This window comes from Schistocerca nitens, chromosome 12 (genome assembly GCF_023898315.1).
Source record: "Schistocerca nitens isolate TAMUIC-IGC-003100 chromosome 12, iqSchNite1.1, whole genome shotgun sequence".
NCBI lineage: Eukaryota > Metazoa > Arthropoda > Insecta > Orthoptera > Acrididae > Schistocerca > Schistocerca nitens.
In genome coordinates this window covers 149,684,046-149,706,940 of record NC_064625.1, presented here as the reverse complement: position 1 = coordinate 149,706,940, position 22,895 = coordinate 149,684,046, and positions in this window count along the sequence as shown.

Genomic DNA, 22,895 nt, shown 5'->3' with positions numbered 1-22,895 from the left:
CTTTTCAGAGCATTCACACAAGGTTGGCGCCAGTGGCGACACCTACAGCGTGCTGACATGAGGAAAGTTTCCAACCGATTTCTCATACACAAAACAGCAGCTGACCGGCGTTGCCTGGTGAAACGTTGTTGTGATGCCTCGTGTAAGGAGGAGAAATGCGTACCATCACGTTTCCGACTTTTATAAGGTCGGATTGTAGCCTATCGCGATTGCGGTTTATCGTATCGCGACATTGATGCTCGCGTTGGTCGAGATCCAATGACTGTTAGCAGAATATGGACTCGGTGGGTTCAGGAGGGTAATACGGAACGCCGTGCTGGATCCCAACGGCCTCGTATCACTAGCAGTCGAGATGACAGGCATCTTATTCGCATGGCTGTAACGGATCGTGCAGCAACGTCTCGATCCGTGAGTCAAGGCAACAACCATCTGCACGAACAGTTCGACGACGTTTGCAGCAGCATGGAATATCAGCTCGGAGACGGTGGCTGCGGTTACCCTTGACGCTGCATCACAGACAGGAGCGCCTCCGATGGTATACTTGACGACGACCTGGGTGCTCGAACGGCAAACGTCATTTTTTCGAATGAATCCGGCTTCTGTTTACAGAATCGTCATCTCTTGTTCGCATTGACGGCACTTTGAACAGTGGACGTTTCATTTCAGATGTGTTACGACCCGTGGCTCCATCCTTCATTCGATCTGTGCGAAACCCTACATTTCAGCAGGATAATGCACCACCGAATGTTGCAGGTCCTGTACGGGCATTTCTGGAAACAGAAAATGTTCGACTGCTGTCCTGGCCGGCACATTCTTCAGATCTCTCACCAATAGAAAACGTCTGGTCAATGGTTGCCGAGCAACTGGCTCGTCACAATATGCCAGTCACTACTCTAGATGAACTGTGGTATCGTGTTGAAGCTGAATGGGCAGCTGTACCTGTACACGCCATCTAAGCTCTGTGTGACTCAATGCCTAGGCGTATGAAGGCCGTTATTACGGCCAGAGGTTTTTTTCTGGGTACTGATTTCTGAGGATCTATGCGCCCAAATTGCGTGAAAATGTGATCACCTATCAGTTCTAGTATAATATATTTGTCCAATGAATACCTGTTTATCATCTGCATTTCCTGTTGCTGTAGAAATTCTAGTGGCCAGTAGTGTACAATGGACACGAATGGTTGCAGGTGATCAGACAGGATGCTTACGTTCGTGTCACCTGCCAGAGTCGTATCTAGACGTATGAGGGGTCCCATATCACTCCAACTGCACATGCCCCACGCCATTACAGACCTTCCACCGGCTTGAACATGCAGGCTCCATGGATTCATGAGGTTGTCTCCATACCCGTACTCGTCCATCTGCTCGATTCAATTTTAAAGTAGACTCGTCCGACCAGGCAAATTGTTTCCAGTCATCAACAGTCTGATGTAAGTGTTGACGGACCCAGGCGAGGCGTAAACCTTTGTGTCCTGCAGTTATCAAGACTGTACGAGTGGGCCTTCGCTGAATGGTTCGCGAGCTGACACTTGTTGATGGCCCAGCATTGAAATCTGCAGCAATTTGCGGAAGGGTTGCACTTCTGTCACGTTGAACGACTGTCTTCAGTAATCATTGGTCCCGTTCTTGCAGAATCTTCTTCCGGACGCAGCGATGTCGGAGATTTGCTGTTTCACCGGATTCCTTATATTCATGGTAGAACGATGGGTTCGATGACGGTTTGGATGTACCGTGCACTATTCAGTGTCCCCTCGACGATCACCAGTGGTGTACGGCCAGTGTAGGAGATCGCTCCCCACACCATGATGCCGGGTGTTGGCCCTGTGTGCCTCGGTCGTATGCAGTCCTGATTGTGGCGCTCACCTGCACGGCGCCAAACACGCATACGACCATCATTGGCACCAAGGCAGAAGCGACTCTCATCGCTGAAGACGACACGTCTCCATTCGTCCCTCCATTCACGCCTGTCGCGACACCACTGGAGGCGGGCTGCACGATGTTGGGGCGTGAGCGGAAGACGGCCTAACGGTGTGCGGGACCGTAGCCCAGCTTCATGGAGACGGTTGCGAATGGTCCTCGCCGATACCCCAGGAGCAACAGTGTCCCTAATTTGCTGGGAAGTGGCGGTGCGGTCCCCTACGGCACTGCGTAGGATCCTACGGTCTTGGCGTCATCCGTGCGTCGCTGCGGTCCGGTCCCAGGTCGACGGGCACGTGCACCTTCCGCCGACCACTGGCGACAACATCGATGTACTGTGGAGACCTCACGCCCCTCGTGTTGAGCAATTCGGCGGTACGTCCACCCGGCCTCCCGCATGCCCACTATACGCCCTCGCTCAAAGTCCGTCAACTACACATACGGTTCACGTCCACGCTGTCGCGGCATGCTACCAGTGTTAAAGACTGCGATGGAGCTCCGTATGCCACGGCAAACTGGCTGACACTGACGGCGGCGGTGCACAAATGCTGCGCAGCTAGCGCCATTCGACGGCCAACACCGCGGTTCCTGGTGTGTCCGCTGTGCCGTGCGTGTGATCATTGCTTGTACAGCCCTCTCGCAGTGTCCGGAGCAAGTATGGTGGGTCTGACACACCGGTGTCAATGTGTTCTTTTTTCCATTTCCAGGAGTGTACATCACGCATTCTCCGACAGCCACTGAGCATTCAGTTATGTTGTAAGCACCCTGCTGTGAATGTCGTAGCCAATGTGAGGATTAGACGTGATAGTAGAGACTTAATAGTGAATGTTTATTCAATCTGTTGCGAATTGTCACCGCTGATGGTGGTGGTAAGAGACAAATTTTGCAGAAGCAAGCGACAGACCGGTTTCCAACTGAACGATCTCAGACCGGGTAAACCGGTTATTAAGTTAAAGCTGCGGTGTCCGGTGACGTCCCGGCTGGACGTTGGAAGTCTGATTTCCTCTCTCCTTTAAATTAGGCTAAATTAGCATTTGCTAATTTCATTTTTTAAATTCGTTTAGAGAACCAAGTAATGAAAATGGAGTCAGTTAAACTTTTCAATTGGTTGCAATATTTTGTATCAGATTGTGTCACAAGTTGGGAGCATTGTGTATGTATCGCAACGAATTCCAATGTACAGGGTGTTCAGAAAGTCTCTTCGCAGTGCCGTATGATTGTTAGCGGCATCTGCCGTATGCCGCAGAGAATATACCGAAATGAAACTCAGAAATACAAGTTGTTAATTTGTTGAATATTCATTTTTACTTACAAATTTTTAGATCAAATGTTGAAAGTGTCCACCCCGCCTGTTGTTGAATACACAATTCAGTTCATCTAATCATGTTTCCAAATAGAAGCTGTAACATTTCTTATGCAACATAAGCAGTGAAAGTGGATATTGCAGTTTTTATTTCATCGATGGATTTTTGACGGTTCTTTATAGACAGTAGCTTTCGCTGCACCTTAGAAGAAAAAGTCAGGTGGTGTTAGGTCAGGCGGTCGTGGAGACCAAAGTCGCTGTGAAATTATGCGATCACCAAAAACATCAGCAAGTAGTGACATTGAAACGCGAGCTGTATTCACGGTTGCACCATCTTGTTGAAAATAAACGTTCAGTGTTTCACTTAACACAAGTTCTCCTATACATTGGTACAGAATATCACTGCAGTATCGTTGTGCGTTTATTGTTTCGTTGAAAGACACAGGCAGGCGAACAATCATACGGCACGCGCGGCTAACAATCATACGGCACTGCTGAGAGACTTTTTGATCACCCCATATTTTAGTATACGTTGCCCGTTCATTTGTTCGACAAGGATTGGATTGGATTGTTTGGGGGGAAGAGAGCAAACAGCGAGGTCATCGGTCTCATCGGATTAGGGAAGGAACGGGAAGGAAATCGGCCGTGCCCTTTCAAAGGAACCATCCCGGCATTTGCCTGGAGCGATTTAGGGAAATCACGGAAAACCCCAATCAGGATGGCCGGACGCGGGATTGAACCGTCGTCCTCCCGAATGCGATGTTCGACAAGTTGTATCAGAGGTCAAAGAGGCTTTTTATTTTTGTTACTCCGCAGTGACCACAGCCGTCCATTTCCGTCACGTCATTTGAAGACCGCTCCAATAAGAACGAACTAGGAAAGACCAATACTAACTTGTATTTTCTTATGACAGCTGCATGTCACTTCCAAGTGGACAATAAAGCTGTGTTACAATGTCACAGGCCGACCGGAGTGGCCGTGCGGTTCTAGGCGCTACAGTTTGGAACCGCGAGACCACTACGGTCACAGGTTCGAATCCTGCCTCGGGCATGGATGTGTGTGATATCCTTAGGTTAGTTAGGTTTAAGTAGTTCTAAGTTCTAGGCGACTGATGACCTCAGAAGTTAAGTCGCATAGTGCTCAGAGCCATTTGAACCATTTTGAGCCAATGTCACAGTCTGTCTATTTGTTTTTCTGTGTAGTTACCTCATATAGCGGCAAAAAACAACAAACAAAACAAGCCGTGACAACGTCACATTTTCATTTTATTATCGGCGTTTGCAATAAAGACGTACTAACTTTAAAAGGAGTACCGCTGTCGAACAAAAGAAGGCGCCGTATATACCCATTGTTGCGCGCGGCTGATTGATGTGAAGTATTTTGTCGTGGCTGCGTTAGGTGAACAGCACACGGCATGCGTTTAGTTTAAAACTAAAGTGTTTAAGATCGGTGTAGTAGTGACCGAGTGATACGTGTACGTATGTAACACTATTACCGTTAGCTTCTCAAATGCAGCAGGCTGAAAAACAGCGCCGTGTCATTTCAAATCCCTACAAGAAATAGACTCTTCGGTGTGGCTTTCGAAAGAAGAGAACATACCGGATAATGTAAAACAGGCCGTATAAGTTTTATAGTGAAATACGACTCAGCGAAAGAGGTGAAGCATCACGCCAGTGCCACGACTGTCATTGATACGGTGTTGAATGTGTTAAAAACTACACTGTTCAAAGGTATTTCGTGCCAGCGGGAATTAGTCAGGAAGCGGAAGTTCGGCAACAGAACTAATATTAACACAGCACCGAGGAGTGAAACACCATCACACTCAACTTTCGCGAGACTGTGGAAATGCTCTCCTACCTCACTTTTTGTTTCAGAATTGGAAACTATGATCGGAAATTCACTGTAGATGGTCTAAAGCTGAAGCTATTGTAGAGAATGTATTGGCTCCACATTCTCTGCAACAAATTCGGAAAGAAATTGGTACAACTCTATTCTCGATTGTATGTCATGCTTCAAGTAAAGGAGATACGAAATTATTTCCAGTTGCTATCCGGTACTTCGACCAAGAAATGAAGACGACTTCAGCTGTTATAGATTTTTACGTAGACGCTGACGAAACATCAATTTCTAGAGCCAAAACTCTTAAAGAGAGCATCATTAAGACTCGTCTTTCAGGGCTGCAACTATCTGCTTATGTAATGATACTGATTTTTGTTTGCCAAGTTGCTTATGTTGCAGACAACTGTTGAGTCAATTACGGGAGAAAATCCATCTGTTTTCGTGGAGTTGAAAAAAAAGTGAAGCACCACGACATTGTCACATGGATATAATGCTGCGAAATCTGGACTAACAATACTGTCATACGATGTTGAATCGTTACTGGTTTAGATATTTGACGAATTTTCTTCAAGCGCGAAGATGAGTGAGCCTATGAACTTTGAGTTCCAGCAGACAGAGTACTCCACACTACTCCGGCATGTTCCTACACGCTTTTTGACTCTTTAACTGCTATAGATTGATTACTCCAGAAGTGTCTATTGCTTAAGTCGTATATTCTAAGTCAGGGTGAAGACAATACTGTCAAATTTAGACATTCGTAGCCCATGAAAACGACAGTGAAGGGGACGATAAAGTAACGCTCCCAAAGATTTACATTTATTTTGTCCACAATGTTACGAATTTAATACAACCATAAACCATGTGGAATGTGCTTATGTACAGATAATTTAAATATATTGTGTATTCCTGAAGTTGCTTACAGAAACAATGAATAAACAATGAAATAATTTCTTCGGATTCAAAGTATTACAAGAACTGAAAATATGTCCGCAATATGGACATACAAAATTTGTCAGAGAAGCTCAGCAAGTCGATACTAGAATTCTGGAATATCTAGAAAAATGCTTTTACTTCAGTGAAGATCTGATCTGAAACCTTAGCTCTGAGTTAACTGTTGAAGAGCCCCTTGAAATGGAGAACATAATGAAACTAATAGATTATTTCAACGTAAATATAAACGGCGACAAACCATTATCTGAAATATGTGCACTGAATGACATCTTTCCAGTCATTAAGGACTTGCCAGACTCACAAGTGGAGGCCACGACGTTTGGAACGAGGATTTACTGCAAACTTCGTACACTCGTAGTACTCCACGAGGACAACAAAATGTGTGAGCAGTAGCGCGTACTTCTTAAGCGTTACAGCGAAAATCGCAAGATAATTTCGGTCGTCAAATATATACTGTGAGTGGCCATTTTCACCATGAAGCGGCGGCAGCCGAGTGGTTAGCGTTTGCTGAAAGTTGTTCAACACGTGCTAGCTGTAACACCGTCCAATTTGTGTTGTTGAGAGGATGTTCAGTGTGATGCTAAATATCTGGAGCAATAAAAGAAACGTATTGAAACTGGAAATGGCGAAAGCTGAACTATATGTGAATTTCAACTACTGTATGAAATGTGCTGAATTTGCTACATTTGTCAAGTCGGACAGTGGGAAAGAAATTATTAAAGCTGTGAAGTCAGAAAAGAAGTGTAACTTCAAAATAAAACTAGCAAAGAAACTTGAGGCTAGCAGAAATCTTTGGATTCGCAGTATTAACAGTGATTATACTATTTAATAATAATAAGAATACATTTTTGAGTTGTCCGATTTTGGCTCCAGTTAAAGCTGGTAATCCTAGAGGCAGTTGTAACATTATGTGATTGTCTTATCATTTTAAATCATTAATTAATCGAGCAGTCGCTCGGCAACAGCTACAGTTACCAAATAATGTTGCGAAAATGTAAAAGGTGAACGACCTGTGACGTAACTTGTTTATTGTCGAAGCGCCGTCAGAGATACTGTGAGTTATTGACTTTGAAAACCGCGGCGCGAAAAACGGACAGAAGAAGAACACTTTTTTTACACATTTTTTTTTTTTTTTTTTTGAGGTACGAGATATTCTCGATGAACAGTTACTCATTCTTCTCTTGTCTCCTGTAACTTGTGTCGGACGCGCATGTCTTGCCGCCGTATTATTATTGTCAAAATTAATATTGTTCTAGTGTAAAGTAAATGTGTAATACTAAAAGTGCATAGCAGTAGATTTATTGTGCGACGTGTATGTGAAAACGTCAAAGGAATTGTTTTTATTACGAGAAGTGCCAGTCAAAACGGCATCCATGTTAAATCCTTCATTGCAGTGTTAAGTTCGTCTATTAATTGCCATAAATTCAGAGTTAAATGGAACTGGTGTATGGACTATTCATTTACTATAGAATCTATGTCTCACTTCTTCATGAAATTATTTAATTTTCTTTATATTTCTGCCAAATAGAGAGTTCACAGTCACGAATTCTTTCGTCGAGTTCGGACGGAAGTTGCATGCGGCGAAATATTTTCTCCGCACCATATTCTACTGGTAAATGCATGATAAACTACGGTCCCTTAGGAAATTTATGTTGAGCTATCCAAAAATAATTATATTTTGAATAGGCATTTACTCTCCTCTGCAATGCAACTTCCGACTGATCAGACGATCCAACAAGAAACAGCCGCACACGGTCGGCGTTCGCAAATATATTTCCACCGCTGATTACAGCTATATGTTACAGCACAAAAGTAAACATTTTGTTATAATTAGCGGCTACGAACGGGGACATTTATAACTGTATGTTTATGTATACACATTACGTTAACATATCGTTATACAGTATACATGCTTTCTTCATGCGCAGAGCAAGTGTGCGCGCTTACCGCAAATGTCGCTTGAAGTCGGCAACAACGCAATCCCCGTCCACATCTCGAGGTGGACGAGCCGCCATCGTTCGTGGATGTCAGTGTAGTACCAAGCCGTGTACTTTCGTCTGCGCATGCCTCTCGGGTCTCATTCATTGTGGACTGGGTTTGGAGTGGGGGCGGACTGGTGAACACGGCGTGTGGGCCAAAGATGCTGAGAATACATAGACAGGCCGGAGCACGTTATTCAGCGCTCCTTGTGCTCCAATGCAGTAGTATGAGCCACCACGTTTTGGGAGGTCATTCTGTGCTGTTTCCGACAGTGTCAGAGTTCGTCTACGGTTTTGTAAGCTACTAAAACGCTAAATGTCTTCTCGGAATTGTGCCTTATGCTCAGTGTATAAATGCATGCACATATAGCGAAAACGACTGAAGACTGATGCACACATTTTTACATATGTTCTGTAACTGTCCTTTCTTTTGTGTACATTGATGTATACTTTTACTTGTTTAGCCGGCCCCTGGGGCCGAGCGGTTCTAGGCGCTTCAGTCCGGAACCGCGCTGCTGTTACGGTCGCAGGTTCGAATCCTGCCTCGGGCATGGATGTGTGTGATGTCCGTAGGTTAGTTAGGTTTAAGTAGTTCTAAGTCTAGGGGACTGATGACCTCAGATGTTAAGTCCCATAGTGCTCAGAGCCATTTTAACCATTTTTTAAAAATTTTTTAATGTCTAATAATGCTTGCTTCATCCAGGTTCTTCATGCACAGGCGAACCATAGCTAAGAGTGCACAGTTATGGGGTAACTAATTATCTATGTCATTATCAATAGGAAAACAAAATCATTTTAGGTTTATACACTCCTGGAAATGGAAAAAAGAACACATTGACACCGGTGTGTCAGACCCACCATACTTGCTTCGGACACTGCGAGAGGGCTGTACAAGCAATGATCACACGCACGGCACAGCGGACACACCAAGAACCGCGGTGTTGGCCGTCGAATGGCGCTAGCTGCGTAGCATTTGTGCACCGCCGCCGTCAGTGTCAGCCAGTTTGCCGTGGCATACGGAGCGCCATCGCAGTCTTTAACACTGGTAGCATGCCGCGACAGCGTGGACGTGAACCGTATGTGCAGTTGACGGACTTTGAGCGAGGGCGTATAGTGGGCATGCGGGAGGCCGGGTGGACGTACCGCCGAATTGCTCAACACGTGGGGCGTGAGGTCTCCACAGTACATCGATGTTGTCGCCAGTGGTCGGCGGAAGGTGCACGTGCCCGTCGACCTGGGACCGGACCGCAGCGACGCACGTATGCACGCCAAGACCGTAGGATCCTACGCAGTGCCGTAGGGGACCGCACCGCCACTTCCCAGCAAATTAGGGACACTGTTGCTCCTGGGGTATCGGCGAGGACCATTCGCAACCGTCTCCATGAAGCTGGGCTACGGTCCCGCACACCGTTAGGCCGTCTTCCGCTCACGCCCCAACATCGTGCAGCCCGCCTCCAGTGGTGTCGCGACAGGCGTGAATGGAGGGACGAATGGAGACGTGTCGTCTTCAGCGATGAGAATCGCTTCTGCCTTGGTGCCAATGATGGTCGTATGCGTGTTTGGCGCCGTGCAGGTGAGCGCCACAATCAGGACTGCATACGACCGAGGCACACAGGGCCAACACCCGGCATCATGGTGTGGGGAGCGATCTCCTACACTGGCCGTACACCACTGGTGATCGTCGAGGGGACACTGAATAGTGCACGGTACATCCAAACCGTCATCGAACCCATCGTTCTACCATTCCTAGACCGGCAAGGGAACTTGCTGTTCCAACAGGACAATGCACGTCCGCATGTATCCCGTGCCACCCAACATGCTCTAGAAGGTGTAAGTCAACTACCCTGGCCAGCAAGATCTCCGGATCTGTCCCCCATTGAGCATGTTTGGGACTGGATGAAGCGTCGTCTCACGCGGTCTGCACGTCCAGCATGAACGCTGGTCCAACTGAGGCGCCAGGTGGAAATGGCATGGCAAGCCGTTCCACAGGACTACATCCAGCATCTCTACGATCGTCTCCATGGGAGAATAGCAGCCTGCATTGCTGCGAAAGGTGGATATACACTGTACTAGTGCCGACATTGTGCATGCTCTGTTGCCTGTGTCTATGTGCCTGTGGTTCTGTCAGTGTGATCATGTGATGTATCTGACCCCAGGAATGTGTCAATAAAGTTTCCCCTTCCTGGGACAATGAATTCACGGTGTTCTTATTTCAATTTCCAGGAGTGTATTTATTAACACAAAATCTACATGTACAGAAACCTACAGCAGCAGAGAGGTAATACTTTTATCGAATTTTTCAAAAATACAGAACACAGAAATGGGCACTCTTCGTTAACCTGCGCTAAAGAGCACACAAAACATGCCCAATGAATATCCACTTAGCAAATGTCACAAATGAACGCAGAGTCTCACCCTCAAATGAGGAGCACTGTTTGTGCCACCACGTCCCATACCCAATTCACTGCATCCAGTACTCTGGAAACGCCAAAATCTATGTTTTCTACTCACAGCTGTCAGTCTTTTCCTTAAAGCAGACTCCTTCGTACCAAGGGCAGCGGCAACTTTTGTTTGCTCGCTCTATTTTCAATTCGTTGTCTGGTCCCAATGAACAGCTCTTCAGTTTATATGAGCTTACTGACCGATTTGAAGTCATTCGGAAACAAAACCCGTCCTTCGGACGCCACAACGCAATCAGGAGGTACAAATTTGCAGTTGTGCCTAAGAGACCGAGCGAGGTGGCGCAGTGGTTAGCACACTGGACTCGGATTCGTGAGGACGACTGTTCAAACCCGCGTCCGGCCGTCCTAATTTAGGTTTCCGTAATATCCTTAAATCGCTTCAGCCAAACGCCGGGATGATTCCTTTGAAAAGGCATGGCCACCTTCCTTTCCCGTCCTTCCCAAATCCGATGGCACCAATGACCTCGCTGGTTGGCCCTCTCACCCAAATCAATTGGCAAACCCTAGAGAGAGAAAGCACGCACTCTTTGGGGACGCTGTATGCGAGCACATTCGTACAGAAACAAAGATTCCAAGCGAAGTCAACACGTGGCAGCACACGTCACATTTGCAAAACATCTTGATGCAGTACCGTAGATCGCAAGCCTGCCTTTCAAATTGCAATCAAGAATTAAAGGCTATTTCTCGTGTATTCTGTGTACAACTTATGCAATAGAGTACCAGAACTACATCAACAAAGCTGAAAAGTGTGAAACGTCCCCTTAGAAAAATTATACATGACTGTGTTTAGACTGACACACAATATTTTTAGCGCAACGCAGTCTGACTTTCAAAAATCCCTACAAAAGAATGGCCCTGACTAACATTAACCTATACCTTTCACAAATCACTTACCTCACAAAAATCTTCGTTACTCGAACTACTGCAATACAGCGAGCGCCACTACTGCCAGCTAAATGAAAGATTCAAACTACGGAAGGCACTAACTACTGATAGGCATAGTTAGCAAATGAAAGATTTTAATAGAGAACAAACAATGTATTTACCTTAATAGTGTTGAAAAATCATAATATACATAGCAGTTCATGACATCCAGTCTTACAAATTTCAAAATTCCGCAATTTCTCTCCCCACATCCACCACCGCTGGCGGCTCACCTCCAACTGCGCAACGCTACGCGCTGTTAACATCCAGCTGCCCAACACTACAATGGCAGACAACAATGCAAACTAACCACAGACTGCACACAGCACAGCCAGTGATTTTCATACATAGAACTATGTGGCGGTACCAATAAGAAAACCTAAACAGCCTACTTACATAGCCCTCATGCTCCGCACAAAAAATTTTACAAATTGTTTTGGGCCGTGGCCAATACAGATTTGAAAAAATTTTTCATTATTATAATTAAAATAACAAAGAAATCAAATGCACACACTTATTGATACAATGTTGGTCAAAAGAAAAAATTTTCTCACAGTCCATAAAGACAGTCCTGATCATTCATCACAGTAAAATTGCAGTGGTTTTCTCAAAGTCTGAGCAGTAAAAGAAAATGCACACGGAAGTAGTGGATTTCCATGCAGTCTTGAAGAAGTAGTGTTGTCCTTCCAACGGAAAGACAGTGCTGACTCTGGACATGCAGACAGGTAATGGCCCACAACAGAGGAAACCCACAGCAGAGTCATTCGACGTTTTGAAGAATATTGGTAGGTAGGTCATCACAGAGCAGACCCACTATAGTCTTGGTAGAGAGTATGGTATTGGTGGGCCATCAGAGGTGCAGACCCAGTGCAGTCCTTGTAGAAATAATGGTGTTGGTGAGTCATCAAAGGTGTAGACCCACTGTAGTCCTTGTAGAGATGGCTAGCAGCCATCTGTTGCGACTTTGCAGGTGCACAATCACCATTGAAGAGCCTTGTACTATATAAGAAGTCCATAAACCACCCCTTGTGCACTCACAAAGTTTTTTTTTTAATTGTCCTTAGAAACAGCAATGCTGTTAACCAGTCCCTTGCTGAATTATTAACACAAGTGCAAACACTATGAGTCACTACTTCTCACATATTGTCCATATACTATGACCAACAGAAACGTATGCAGTGAAATGTAACTTACGAGTTACTTAATTTGATGAACTGGTGTCAATTACAATGTTATAACATAAGAATACAATAACAAAGGTACAAAATACATCATTAAAGAACATAACAATACAGATAACATTTGTGGTAATGCAGGCTTTATAGAAGAATCGAAATAACATATACATAAGTGTTACAGGAATTATGACATAAGTAAATACTAAAAGATCAGAATAACTTTTGAAACATCAACTTCACACGTGAGCATTAAAACAAAACAGAATAAATAATGTCTAAACATCTTTACAAAGTAAATAACATAGTATTTGAAAAATTCTACAACATGAATCTTATTAGCTAAACACATTAAGACAGGAAAAAGACAAATACACAAGGATACATAAACACATAGCGGAATAATACGAAAGGAAAGACAGGGTTCGTTTTCAGGGTAGCATTTGGTACTGCAGTCCAACCCAAAACTTCATTCCATAGATCTTTCATCTTATTTCAACATTTGTTTCAACCAAAAAAATCCTATCCAAGCATGCCTTCTGTATTTATATGTTCACATATTTCTTACCTCATTATTTGTTTTCCATTATCTTACCCCATCATTTATTTCCAAGAAAATCCTACCTTAACCTGTTGTCCATAAACACTACTTTTTTGGTTCATATCCTCTTTCAAAATTCTTTTTTTGGCCAAACCATTTTCTTATAGCTTCTCAATGCATTTCTTCCAATTCATCATAGTTAGTTTCTTATATAGTCTACCCCCTCTTAAGCTAACTTAAATCTACTGAGCTCAGATGCTAAACTAAGGGACGAGGCAATGCAGCAGCATAAAACAATTAATACAAACAGTAATGAAAAAAATGGAAATTGTCAAAGCAAGCTGCAGTAAATCTAAATTACCAAGCAATGCAACATTACAACTAATATGAGCCACTGTGCAGCAACATGGAAAATAAATCAGTAGTAAAACTAGCTTAACAGAGTAATACAAAGTGAAATTTAGTAGCACTATGCCTGGCAAACAGCAGCAGCAAATGCAATAACTTATATCTAAACATGACAAAGCTCAAGCAGAAAAAAATATTACACAAAGACAACAATGCAGACAAGGGAAATGTATATTTACATCGTAATGTCTATGTAGTTGATGTGGTGCACCACAAAAACTTATTCTATGAAACAAATTACCAAACACTTGAAAAGAAAATTATATATGCAGTTACTGTTATCAGTCCCTTCTTATTGTTCTTTCCATTCCAAGAGATTTTTCGAAGAATCTGGATCAGAAAATAATTATTTAATAGATCTGTTGGCAGAAAGTGTTCACATTAGCAAATGCATTTAATTTTATTTTATGAAACCAATGCTGCAAGACAGCTGGAAACCAGATATCAAATGAAATAAGCAACTACGCAAACCAAAGCATAAAAAGATCATTTAATAGCTATGTGGCATTTCGTAAGTCAGTAGCTCGCAACTCTCATAGAAAGACACTTGTTGTAATCAGGTTTGCAGATGTAAGAATATTTCCCATCAATTCATAAGCATTTCAGTAAGTAGCACAAAGTACGATATGTTTCCAAATAATGAGCGTGTCGTATTTGCGATGCTTTCTACAATGGAATGTCAATAGCGAGGATAATGGCCTCCTTTTTTCCTCCACCTGTGCCTCTGAAAGGCACACACTAATGGCTTTTTTCCAGGCCACTGTCGCGCAGCTGCCCACATAATGCATCATGCCCATGACGCATTACGTGAAGGTCACTTAACTTTCTTACCGAAATATTTACAACACCAGTTTGCACTACAGTGGCAGTCTCATATACAAAATTTCACAGGTCGAGAATTTGCATTGCAAATGTGTAGAAACAAAATCTTATGAATATAACAGTGTCCAAAAAATTTTCGCCTGCATTGTGACACATTCACGCATTTACACACATTTCATAACTCTTAAAGTACGATTCTTGGTTTCCAACAACCTTTTTCACAAGTAAGAGTCCCTAACCACTACTCATTATTCCTTACCTTATTACACATATACATATTCGTCGACACTTCTTCAATATTTCATCTTAATAAATACATAGCATAATCAAATTCTTCATATAACATCAGCTTATTGATCATAAACATACCTCAACAGCATAATACACATCGTCGTCATAAAAATAACATCAAAACACCTAAGTCAAATCTCAAAAACGTCGTAGCTTCCTGCAATAATGTCAAAACCTAAATAAAAAACCTCTGCTCATTTCAACAGTGTCATCTACCTCCAACGTACTGTAAAATCATGCTTCCTTACCAAAGACATCATTCAAAGCTCTCATAGTATCACAATGGTTCCGAAAAAATAAGAACATTTCACAAAGTACAGACGAAATACAATTTCATAAGTGTGAAGTTATCCAACCGCATAATTACGTAAACATCTGTCACTGATGTAGTATAAAAACAGTTTGTCTCTCAGTTAAATGATCAGATAGCTGTGTAATTTGTGTGTTAGAGAAATATGGTACCGATGTGTAAAGTTATATAAGCAAATACCATATTAGCTAGGGCTCCTTGTGCTTGCCAGACACATGGTACACAAAGTAGGCGTGTACCCCCTGAGGATTAATGTAATTATACCCTCAGGTGTTACAGATTACAGCAATGGAATGAAATGTATCACGGAAAACCTTTGTAATTCACAAATCTTGAAAAATAAATGGCTCAACTACAAAATTAATCACTCAAATGCGTGTCCTGTAGCGCTAAATGTGCGTCTTGTTGTAAGATAATTGTGTGGAAGTGTCGTAGTTATCGTCCTCCGAAAGCTAACTTCTGCAGATGTCAATATACTTACCTCGTAATAAACGAAGTGGAATGCTTTGCGTATAGATATCTTAGTTATTACGCTTATTGCCGTGATGAAGGAAGTACTGTGCTGTAACGTATTGTTGTGCTACGGAAAAGAATGTCTCATTGTAGCTATACCACAAAAGTTACTACTAAAACATGTTTTACTTTCCAGAAGAATTCAGAAAAACTGTGCAGATATAAAACAGATACACCACAAAAGCAACATTGTAAATTGTCACTCATTAGTAGAGTCGTGATAAAATCGTGTAGTTGTCACATAAACTAACCACTGTGTCATCTGGTATCTCACAGAAAATACTTTAAATCAAGAATGTATCTTCAAGTAAACCAAAATGTTGCATTAAAATCTCATTAGCAGTACCAGTATATGTCCTAAGTATGTAAGCCTGATAGTCGTTACGTAATCGTGCAACTAACAAGCAAGAATGTACAAATACAACACTGTGTCGTCTGTTCACTATAACAATGCATTCGTAATTTCTATTTAAAAATGTTCCCTAGGTTCTAGACTGGATATTTAACTTCAAACATTGTTGCATGTTAACAATTTCTTAAGTCTGACAAAGCATACTAGAAATGTGAAGTGAAAAGTTTTATGGCAAAGACAAAGTTAAAAAGCAGATTATCTTTCAATAAACTGTTTTACATGTGAAATGTGGTGGAAACCTTTACTCTTCCTAGTACGCAGAGTTTCAACTTCAACGCAATTATCGTGCGGTATACGTCGGTAAAGAATATTGGAATTTTTCTAAAGGTTAGTGTCTTATTTTTCTCTGAGCCAGCCGGCGCACGCGGCTGCCTGCGGTGCGAGTCATTGTCTGTCTCTTTGTTGGCGCGCGCCGTTATTGGGATTAGGAGACCGAACTTCTAAAAATTCACCTTGACGAGAAGGCCCTGCCCTGTTTGAAGCTCGCCAGTTCTGATGGAATTCAGGTCTGTCGTTTTGTCGGAAGTTTACATAGTTTCTTGTTTTTCGGTCATGTGGTGGAGAATTTCTCCCGGATACGTAACTGCGTGCTGGACTGTTGCGTCTGAAGTTATTCTGTCTCCCTTGATAATTATTTTGGTTCCCATATTGTCTGTTTCTATGGTTGTCTCTGTGATAGTTACTACCGCGGAGAGATGATCTTTCCCTGTAATTATTACTACTCTGCCAACGGTTGTCATATGGGTGGTGTCTGTTTTGGTCACGATTTGTGTTGTGAGAATAGCCTTGTCGTGTCCAGTTATTATTTCTTTCATCGCGGAATTGCGACGGATGTGACCTGTAATTGTTGTGTTCCTGTTTTCGCATTCCGCGATTGTCAGTGTCAATTTCCAGTTCTTGAAACAGTCCCTGAAAAGTTTCAATGTCGTCTTTGCAACGTCCTGCTAAAATAATATGTCGTAAATGTTCAGGCAATTTGATTAAGCAAATACAGATGAGTTCTGAGGGGCTGTATGGGTTTGAAAGATACTGATTCTTGTGCAACATGTCTTCAAAATATTTGACAAGACTGGAAAATTCAGATTGTTCAAAGTGTTTCATCATGATGATGCTATGTTTTACTCGGTCTTGTGTAGCTTGAGACCAATATGCTGAGAGGAAGGCATGATAAAATTCTCCTTCACTGTGACAATCGTGAATGACCGATTGCATTCTTACAGCTGGTTCATTCTCCAAGTAGCCACACACAAATTCTAACCTGTGCTCCAATGACCAGTTGGGAGGAAAACAATGAGAGAATTGATGAAGCCACGCTTGTGGATGAATGTCGTTGCCAGAATTCTTAAATGTTTTGAATTTACGTGTAGTAATGAACAGCTTGTAGTCAAAATCATCATGTCGGCGAGTCGCATGTCGCTCATTGTTACATCGTTTCGGCGGTTCCATTTCAAAATTCGGTGCACCTTGCCAATTTCTTTAATAATTTCCGAAATGTCCTGTGTTATTATTTTGTGGTTATTCCGTATTTCCATGTCCCTCTTCCTGTATTGGAGCGCGAGTGGCCTCTAAAATATGTAATTCCTGTATTACCTGTGTCAACTGATCTTGTACTTCCCGCATTTCTCTTTGGTGTTACGTATTAATTTGATTATGATTTTGTTTGAATTTCCTAATTTGTTCGCACTCTTCTGTGTCGTTAAAGACTACCAGTTTTGTGTCATTCAGATTATCATCTACCTTTGTAAATAAATTATTTAGCTGATCCGAAAGTTCAACTACTTTCTCTGATAATGAACTAATTTCCTCCATGTGTCTTTCTGAACCAATTTTCAGAGTATCTACTGTGTCCTTTAAGTTTTCTTGAGTTTTTGCAAGTTGCGTAACCGGATCGGTAGATGCAACTGAGTCAATTTTAGCTTGCAAGGTCTCATGATTTTGATGAACAATAGTTTGCAGTTCTTTTATGGCTGCTTCGTGATTCTGTAATGCATTTTCATGCCGCAAAAAAATAGGTTGAAAATGCTCACAAATCTGTGTTTTTACGTCATTACAGACTTTTCGACATTTCGATTCAATGTTATGTAACTCAGTAGTCAAATCTTCACGTATTTGTTCAAGTTTGGCAGGACGTTGCAAAGACGACATTGAAGCTTTTCAGGGACTCTTACAAGAATTAGAAATTGACACAGACAGTCGCGGGATGCGAAAACAGGAAAACAATCACTACAGGTCACATCCGTCACAATACCGTGACGACAGAAACAATAACTGGACACGAGAAGTCTATTCTTACTACGCAAATCGTGACCAAAACACACACCACCCATAGGACAATCACTGGCAGAGTAATAACAGTTACAGAGAAAGATCGCATTTCCGTAGTAATGAATATGACAGAGATTAACAGAGAAACAGACAATATGGGAACAAAAACACTTATTATCAAGGGAGACAGAATAACTTCAGACAACAGTAGTTCAGCACGCAGTTACGATTCCGGGAGAAATTCTCCACCACATGACCGACAAACAACAAACTATGTAAACTACCGACAAAACGACAGACCTGAATTCCATCAGAACTGGCGGGATTCAAACAGAGCAGGGCACTCTCGACAACGTGAATTTGTAGAAGTTAGGTCTCCTAATCCCAATAACGACGCACGCCAACAAAGAGACAGACAATGACTCGCACCACAGGCAGCCGCGTGCGCTGGCTGGGTCAGGGAAAAATTACATAGACGCTAACCGTGAGAAAAATTCCAGCATTCTTTACCGACGTATACCACATGATAATAGCGTCGAAGTTGAAATACTGCGTACTATGAAGAGTAAAGGTTTACACCACATTTCACATGTAAAACCGTGTACTGAAAGATAATCTGCTTTTTAACTTTGTCTTTGCCATAAAACTATTCACTTCACGTTACTAGTACACTTCGTCAGACTTAGAAACTGTTACCATGCAACAATGTTTGAAGTTATATACCCAGTCAAGAACCAAGAGAACTTATTTAGACAGTAATAACGAATGCATTGTTATAGTGAACAGACGACACAGTGTTATACATTCTTGCAACAAGTTGCACGATTACGTAACGACTATAAGGCTTACATACTTAGAACATATACCAGTACTGCTAATGAGATTTTAATGCAGCATTTTGGTTTACTTGAAAATACATTCTTGATTTAAAGTACTTTCTGTGAGATACCAGATGACACAGAGGTTAGTTTATGTGACAGCTACACGATTTTATCACGACACTACTAATGAGTGACAATTTACAATGTTGTTTTTGCGGTGTATCTGTTTTATATCTGCACAGTTTTCCTGAACTCTTCTGGAAAGTAAAACATGTTTTAGTAGTAACTTTTGTGGTATAGCTACAATGAGACAGCCTTTTTCGTAGCACAACAATACGTTACAGCACAGTACTTTCTTCATCACGGCAATAAGCATAATAACTACGGATATTTATACGCAAAGCATCTCACTTTTGTTTATGATGAGTTGAGTACATTGACTTCAGCAGAACTTTGCGTGAAGAGGACGATAACTACGACACTTCAACAGAATTATCTTACAGCAAGACACACATTTAGCACTACAGGACACGCATTTCGGTGATTAATTTTGTACTTAAAACATTTATTTTTAAAGATTTTTGAATTACAAAGAAAGTTTTCCGTGATACATTTCATTCCATTGCTGTAATCTGTAACACCTGAGGGGGGTACACGCTTACTTTGTGTACCATGTGTGTGGCCAGCACAAGGAGCCCTAGCTAACATGGTATTTGCTTACACAACTTTTCACTTCGGTACCATATTTCTCCTACACACAAATTACACAGCTATCTGATCATTTAACTGAGAGATAAACATTTTTTTACTACATCAGTGACACATGTTTACGCAATTACACAGTTGTGTAACTTCACACTTATGAAATTGTATTTTGTCTGTACTTTGTGAACTGTTCATATTTTTTTCGGAACCATTGTGATACTATGAGAGCTTTGAATGATGTATTTGGTAAGGGAGCATGGTTTTAAAGTACGTTTGAGATAGATGACACTATTGAAATGAGCAGAGAATTTTTTTAGGTTTTGACATTATTGCAGAAAGCTACGACGTTTTTGTGATTTGACTGAGGTGTTATGATGTTATTTTTACTACGATGATGTGTATTATGCTGTTGAGGTATGTTTATGATCAATAAGATGATGCTACCGTACATGAGGAATTTGATTATGCTACGTATTTATGAAGATGAAATATTGAAGAAGTGTCAACGAATATGTATATGTGTAATAAGGTAAGGAATGGGTAGTGGTTAGGGACTCTTACTTGTGAAAAAGGATGTTTGAAACCAAGAATCGTACTTTAAGAGTTATGAAATGTGTGTAAATGCATGAATGTATCACAATGCAGGCGAAAATTTTTTGGACACTGTTATATTCATAGGATTTTGTTTCTACACATTTGCAACGCAAATTCTCGACCTGTGAAATTTTGTATATGAGACTGTCACTGTAATGCAAACTGGTGTCGTAAATATTTCAGTAAGAAAGTTAAGTGACCACCTTCACGTAATGCGTCATGGGCACCCAGCTGCGCGATAGTCGCCTGGGAAAAAGCCATTAGTGTGTGCCTTTCAGAGGCACGGGTCAAAAAAAAGGGGCCATTATCATCGCTATTGACATTCCTATGTAGAAAGCACCGCAAATATGACACGCTCAAACTTGAAAACATATGATAACACTGTGGAGCTCTTAATTTTTTATATTTACTGTAATGTCTAATGAAATGACGAGAAATATTTTATGTCTATACACCTGATTATGACTACTGTCTTTCTAGTTAAGAGATTTTTTTTACTACCTTATGAAATGCCATATGACTAATGAATGATGTTTCATGCCTTCCTTTGTACATATTTGCTCATTTTCTTTAATATCTAGTTTCTAGCTTCACTACGGCATTGGTTATTATAAAATTTAATAGATGTACTAATATCACTATTTTCTGTCTACAGACCCAGTAAGGAATACGTTTCTCATATACTTTCTTAGAAGAGAGAGCACAAATAGACATTTCCCTTCACAGGAATTGCATAAATAATTTTTTTAATGACTTGGTAACTTTCTTGCAGATTAAGTTTTTGTGATGCATCACTCTAGTGTTAAGATGTGACATAGGTATTAAGACATGGCCATTTTTAGTGTAATATTTTTTCTGCTTGAGCTATGTCATGTTTAAATATAAGTTATTGCATTTGCTGCTGCTGTTTGCCAGGCATAGTGCTACTAAACTTCACTTTAAATTACTCTGTTAAGCCAGTTTTACAATGAATTTATTTTTCTTGTTTGCTGTGCAAAGCCTTATATTAGTTGTAATATTGCATTTGCTTTGCTAATTTATGCTGCTTGCTTTGCCATTTGTATTTTTTATCACTGCTGTTTGTATTAATTGTTTTGTGCTACTGCATTGCCTCGTCCCTTAGTTTAGCATCTGAGCTCAGTAGATTTAAGTTAGCTTAAGGTGGGGTAGGCCATATAAGAGAACAAGTTGTGAGGAATTGGAAGAAATGCGTTGAGAAGCTATAAGAAAATGGTTTGGCCAAAAAAGAATTTTGAAAGAGGATGTGAACAGAATACAGAAAGCATGCTTGGATAGGATTTTTTTTTGTGGAAACAAATGTTGAAATAAGGGGAAAGATCTACAGAACGAAGTTTTGGGTTGGACTGCAGTACCAAATGCTACCCTGAAAACGAACCCTGTCTTTCCTTTCGTATTATTCCGCTATGTGTTTATGTATCCTTGTGTATTTGTCTTTTTCCTGTCTTTAAGTGTTTAGCTAATAAGATTCATGTTGTAGAATTTTTCAAATACTATGTTATTTACTTTGTAAAGATGTTTAGACATTATTTATTCTGTTTTGTTTTAATGCTCACGTGTGAAGTTGATGTTTCAAAAGTTATTCTGATCTTTTAGTATTTACTTATGTCATAATTCCTGTAACACTTATGTATATGTTATTTCGATTCTTCTATAAAGCCTGCATTACCACAAATGTTATCTGTATTGTTATGTTCTTTAATGATGTATTTTGTACCTTTGTTATTGTATTCTTATGTTATAACATTGTAATTGACACCAGTTCATCAAATTAAGTAACTCGTAAGTTACATTTCACTGCATACGTTTCTGTTGGTCATAGTATATGGACAATATGTGAGAAGTAGTGACTCATAGTGTTTGCACTTGTGTTAATAATTCAGCAAGGGACTGGTTAACAGCATTGCTGTTTCTAAGGACAATTAAAAAAAAAACTTTGTGAGTGCACAAGGGGTGGTTTATGGACTTCTTATATAGTACAAGGCTCTTCAATGGTGATTGTGCACCTGCAAAGTCGCAACAGATGGCTGCTAGCCATCTCTACAAGGACTACAGTGGGTCTACACCTTTGATGACTCACCAACACCATTATTTCTACAAGGACTGCACTGGGTCTGCACCTCTGATGGCCCACCAATACCATACTCTCTACCAAGACTATAGTGGGTCTGCTCTGTGATGACCTACCTACCAATATTCTTCAAAACTTCGACTGACTCTGCTGTGGGTTTCCTCTGTTGTGGGCCATTACCTGTCTGCATGTCAAGAGTCAGCACTGTCTTTCCGTTGGAAGGACAACACTACTTCTTCAAGACTGCAAGGAAATCCACTACTTCTGTGTGCATTTTCTTTTACTGCTCAGACTTTGAGAAAAACACTGCAATTTTACTGTGATGAATGATCAGGACTGTCTTTATGGACTGTGAGAAAATTTTAGCTTTTGACCAACATTGTATCAATAAGTGTGTGCATATGATTTCTTTGTTATTGTAATTATGAAAATTTTTTAAAATCTGTATTGGCCACTGCCCAAAACAATTTGTAAATTTTTTGTGGGGAGCATGGGGTCTATGTAAGTAGGCTGTTTAGATTTTCTTATTGGTACTGCCACGTAGTTCTATGTTTGAAAATCACTGGCTGTGCTGT